Raw genomic sequence first — 6,000 nt, 5'->3', positions numbered from 1 at the left:
AATGTATAGAAAATCATCATGTGGAGATAGGGAGACACATACACAATGGTTTTATATATATATGATATATCTGTTGCGTTTATATACATGGAGCAGAAACCTTCAAAATGCCAAATTCATTGCACAGAATATTCTTAACTCCCACAGTATATGCATTGTCTATTTGATTTATAGTCAATCACTTGTCATCCTCACTATGTGGTGAATACAATATTTTCCTCAGTGATGACATTTGCAGGATGTTCAGACATAGGGTCATCTTGAAGACTCTTCCCCTCCTAAATTCAGTTGTCCACTTTTGCACTGTTGATAAAGCTGGAGTATCATCCCTTAATGTAGCAACCATGTCAGAATGAATTCCTTGAGAACTAAACTCTTTTTTTTCAGGTAACTGATAACACCGTGATGCCAAATATTGTCAATTTTCAAGAGAAGTTGCTACTAGTTACTTTTGAAGTGTTCTTTGAACAGTCAGATATTAGCTTACCCAGAAAGAAACAATGCAGTTATTAATGCATACAAGATTTCACAGCTCTGGCTTCACTCTTTCATAGTCAGCCTATGAATTTTTCAGCCCAACCTCATAGGAAAGTATACAGAATGCTGCTGCCATCAAATATGGCCATACTTGCAGGGAAGGAACAGAAGGGGAAAATATTAGCTGACCAAAGTTCTCATTGTTAATAGGAGGTATAGACGATGGTGAAGGCAATGAACATAGCTGATGAAAGTTTAACTCCATGAAAATACCTTGGCAGCATCACATGACTTCTCAAAAGGCACTAATGTTGACAATAATATTGTCAACAGCTTAGAGCTTTAATGGGAACTAACTAATCACCACTGCCACCACCAGTAATAGCACCAGCAAAGTAAACAATTGTAAGTCAACTCATTCTTTAGACTAATTTGTCCTAACTATGCTGCAGCTGTTAAACCTGCTGATGACATTAATGACTCTCTGATTATCTCTCTTTAGTTATCTTAGAATTTTATGAGAGGGAAGGAAAGAACCAGTGGAGTAACATATATAGACAACAGTCATACATCATAATCTAATATTTGTTTGTATTTTCATGAAAAAATGAAAAGTACTCATTACATATGTATTGCAAATATGTAGAGTCTATTCTAAATGTTTGCTAATAAACTAAATTATTCCTTATATCTAAATCATTTGAGCGAGTTCGTTGCCAGTGCCGCTGGACTGGCTCCTGTGCAGGTGGCACGTAAAAAACACCATTTTGAGCTTGGCCGTTGCCAGTACCATGTGATTGGCCCTTGTGCCGGTGGCATGTAAAAGCACCCACTACACTCTCAGAGTGGTTTGCATTAGGAAGGGCATCCAGCTGTAGAAACTCTGCCAGATCAGATTGGTTCACCAGTCCTCAGTCAAATCGTCCAACCCATGCTAGCATCGAAAGCGGACGTTAAACGATGATGATGATGATGATGATGATGATGATGATTATGATGATGATGATGATGATGATGATGGTGATGATCTAAAGGTTTCATGCAGTTGATTAGACTTATTGATGAACCTAAAATAATGGAATGACAACTATTGAGGTATTTAAAGGTGTTTGATGCCTTTTGAATGGTTGTGTGGTTGGTAGTTTTGTCATTGACATATGTTCTTTTGACAGGGATTCATCAGGTGTTTTGGGTTTAGAGTCAATCATGGGTTTATAGTATTGTCCATGATATCTATTGGTAGTATTCATAGTGATGTCTGCTGGATAAGTGAGATGTAACATAGCAACTGCCCAGAGAAAATCAAATACTTTCTGGGGAGAAACAACCAGCTCAATCACTAAATGAAGAGGAAAGCTTTATGGCATGACCCATCATACAACACTGATGTAAAAATATGTTGTAAACAACTTCCACAAAATCATTGGAAAATACTTCCCCAACAGATGCAGAGTCCACAAACCATTTAACAACAAAAAACAATATAAAAGTGAGCTTCAGTCTTAAGAGAAACATGTTCAGCATCATAAAAAGTTGCAATGCAGATATATAAACAAAACTGATGATGGGAACTGGCATGCAACTATCACAGCATAAAGATTTACTCCATGAAAGGCAAATGCCTTGAAAGAAGTACAATTTACTAAACCAAGGTATTTAACACCTTAACTTGCTATCCTGGGTTAACGGAAAATGCATTCAGAAACTATTTGCAGCAACACAATAACTTACTCCAAAACCAACATCTGGAAAAAAACAAAGCACTAGCAAAACACATTTTGAAGTCTCTATAATGCAGGAATATTCACTGGAATATTTACAAATATGAGCAATCATAGACAGAGCACCAGCATTCAGAAATTGATCCAATGTCTATAACTTTTGCCTCACAGAAAAATCCTACCCAAAGGGTCCAAATACACCTCAGCATGTGACAATATAGCAAATTCCTACTGACCAACTTCAAAGCAGACCCACCTTTAGACAATTGACAAAAGAGGTGGATGTCAGCAACAATATGACCAGACATCTGACCAGTCACACAATCAACCTTATCACTACTCATATGACCAACAACATGATTAACTACAAAGCAGAACAACCTGCTGAAATTTGTCAAATAAAGGAGATACCTTTGCTAATCACCTGATTAACCACATGACCAATCAAAAGGTACCCAATGTATTTAAATATTCTGATTGTTATTCTATTTCCTTTATTTCAGTTTAACCAATAAAAATGGTTGAAAAGTAGCAAACACATGAAATCTTCCATTATAAGGAAATAATAAAAATTTATCAATACCTATATTATATACACCAAACAGAGTAATACTAATTATTATATACTCAACAGTCATACACGATATTATATGGTAAACAATATTATACAGTCAGTAGTCATACATGATATCATGCAGTCAAATGTATGCATCAATATATTATATAATATACAGCAACAATAGACCCAGGGCAGATGAGGATCTGCAGCTCATTAGCTGCCCAACTAAGAGATAGTAATTCCATGCAAATCTTGCACCCTGATAACTACAGGACTCATAGCACTATTTCAGTAGACCAATACAAGTTTGAAGGATGAGAGAGTGGGACTGGTTCTACACAAATCATGCCTACTATAATAATATTCATTATGCAGTTTGTTCAGGAAACTAAGACACAGACACCAACACCATAAGTCCAGTAACAAAACATTGAACTAAGAACACTTTCACACTGTGCAGCTGTCTTGCTGAACCCTTGTCTGTCGAAGCAACAAGAGAGTCCAGAACTGGATACAACAATAATATATTATATTAGGTTGTTTCACATGAAACGTCATATTTGAAAGGCAACAATAAAATATTTCATCAGTGTTAGAGAATTGATTTATTTAATCAAAATATGATCCATGTTCATTTATGACATTACCTAATGTTTCTCTATGCCATATATTCCATCTTTAAAAAAAATTTTATCTTTTGCTGTGATAAACTGTCCGAATGCTTCAATTACCTTTTCTCTATTTAAGAATGTTTTATTGCTAATGAAAAGCTCAAAATGTTTAAATAAGTGATGATCAGTAGGAGAGATATCAGAGGAATAGGGAGGATGTTACAAAATCTCGTAATTCAGGCTTTGCAACTTTTGGGCCATAGCTTGATGTGTGTGGGGACGTGCGTTGTCGTGGAGCAAAATTGGGCTATCTCTATTCACTAGTCTGGGTTGCTTCTTTTCCAAATTCTCTTGCATACAATCAGTTTCCTGACAATACGATGTTGCTGTTACCATTTTTCCTTGTTGCAAAAATGAATAATGAATAACTCCCTTTGCGGACCCCCATACAGTGACCACTAACTTTTTAGGGTGCAATGGTGGGTTTTGGTAGTGTTTAGGTGACTCTCCTGCATCTAATCACTGTCCTGTTCTCCAGCTGTTGTCAAAGTGTATCCATTTCTCATCACAAGTAATGATTTGATGCAAAAATAGTCTTTTTCCAGTCGAGAAAGCAATAAGGAGCACACTTCGAGGCGTCTGTTTTTTTTTTTAATCTCGTTCAGTTGATGTGGAACAAACCTATCTGCTTTCTTGACTTTTCCAATGTTTTACAGGTGTCCAAAAACAGTTGTGCGAGATGTTTGGAGTTCTGATGAAAATTTTTGAACCTTTGTTCTTGGATTTTGGTCAACGAAAGCACTTAATCCATCATGCCAAATAACTGATTTTGGCCTGCCCCTTGGTTTATTTTCAAGGCTATCATCTCCTGAACAAGAGCTTTGGAACCATATCTGAACAGTTCTGGTGTCAACAAAACCATTACCAAAGGCCCGCTTGATAATCCATAGAGCTTCTACGGCAGAGTGACCCAGTTTGTACTCATACAAGAAAATAACTCAACATAGTTTGGTTGTTATCATTTTCATAAGGTCTGTGGGTACGAATTTTGTATACCAATATTGTTGGGAATGAAAAAGAGTCAAGATTAAATGCAAGATATACATAATTGAGTTTTAAATTTTTTCTTTTGTGCCCTCTGCTCAATCATTAGGAACTTTGTTCTTCCATATACCTGTAAAGAGTGAATGAAATGTCTTAACTGTAATCTCTGGGTCTGCTATAAACGGCTCTAGGTCTATCTTAAATAACTCTGTACAAAAGATGCCCTCTCTTGGAGATTTTTCTGTTTTTGAGGGACCTGTTAGCTAAGATTTCTTTTTTCTCAAGTTATCTGAAATATACATCAAGATCTATCAGTGCTTCTGATACAACATATTCTACTGTTGGGGGTGGCCTGTCCAAAACAGCCTATCATGCCTTCAGTTCTGCTGTTTGTATTTCTCCTGAAATTTCTCTGATTATGTCTCTAAGAGTTTCTTTGGGCTCCTCTGCTTTTGATGGAAATCCATCAAAAACAGAAGTGACCAGTGATCCATCCGTTTCTAATCATCTTTGTTCTTCGGTAGAGTCCACTGGTCAGGAAATGTCATACTGATTTGCTTACATATTGTGCTGACTTCATCTCAGCTTGACTGTGAGTAATCTTTCATAATTGACAGTGTTTGAAACCTGTTCTTCAGTGGGAACTGTCTAGTTTGTCCAAATGAAACTGTAGGCATCCTTACTGTTTTCTCACTGTTCAAGGAATCTCAGACACAGGGACAAAGAAGTTGGGGATAGCAGGTAGATCAGGAAAAATTTTAATTGAGGCATTCTCTTCCTTCAGGGGACCTACTCACAACATTCAATAATATCAGAGACTTAGGAGTGATTGTTGACAACAATCTCATCTGGAGTCTCTTGCAATGTGAGGGAACTGTAATGTGAGGAACAAAATACGGTTCACCTACCTCTCAGTGTTAGCTGTCCAGCTGGGTTAAATCCAAAATGTGCCTTGCCTGTCTGACTGACTGCTAGAATCTACTCCAAAAGTCCTGCCTCGCATTCATCTCCACATGCATCTGTCCATGATGACTGCCTGAGGTGAAAGAGACCCATGCTGGTCCTACTTCTGCCCACATCCTCATTCCCTTTTCCTCTTCAGTAAGGCCCTTCAGCCACTGATGTCACTGACCCTTTCCTTTCATTCACCTCATCCTCTCCTCACTTCACTCCATGTTGAAATCTGCCATTCACCTGGGCAAATGTCTCACTCACTGTGATCTCCACAGAGATAGTGCTCCATTTGCTTCCTCACTTCCACATTCATTGTCCAACAAAGTGACAATTCTGTGAACATCCAAGATGTGATGCTGAATTCCATCCACAGAGACATTATTTTTGAAATTAACAGCTGTCACTGTTCCTCTGTTCCACTGAGATGTGCAGCATGCCTTTACCAGGCTTCATCCCTTACCTGCATGAAGGCAGGCTCCCTCTCTTCCACAGTATTTTGTGATGCTGTACACGGCTGTCACCATTCATACCTGAATATCACTTTGTGTGGCATGGACTCCTCAACTTGTCCTGATCAGGGTGATATATTGTACAAAAATACCACTTCCAGTAGTGAGATGCATCCTCTCTTCAC

Source organism: Octopus bimaculoides, chromosome 5 (genome assembly GCF_046866305.1).
Source record: "Octopus bimaculoides isolate indiv1 chromosome 5, ASM4686630v1, whole genome shotgun sequence".
Lineage (NCBI taxonomy): Eukaryota > Metazoa > Mollusca > Cephalopoda > Octopoda > Octopodidae > Octopus > Octopus bimaculoides.
This window is presented reverse-complemented; position numbering follows the sequence as displayed.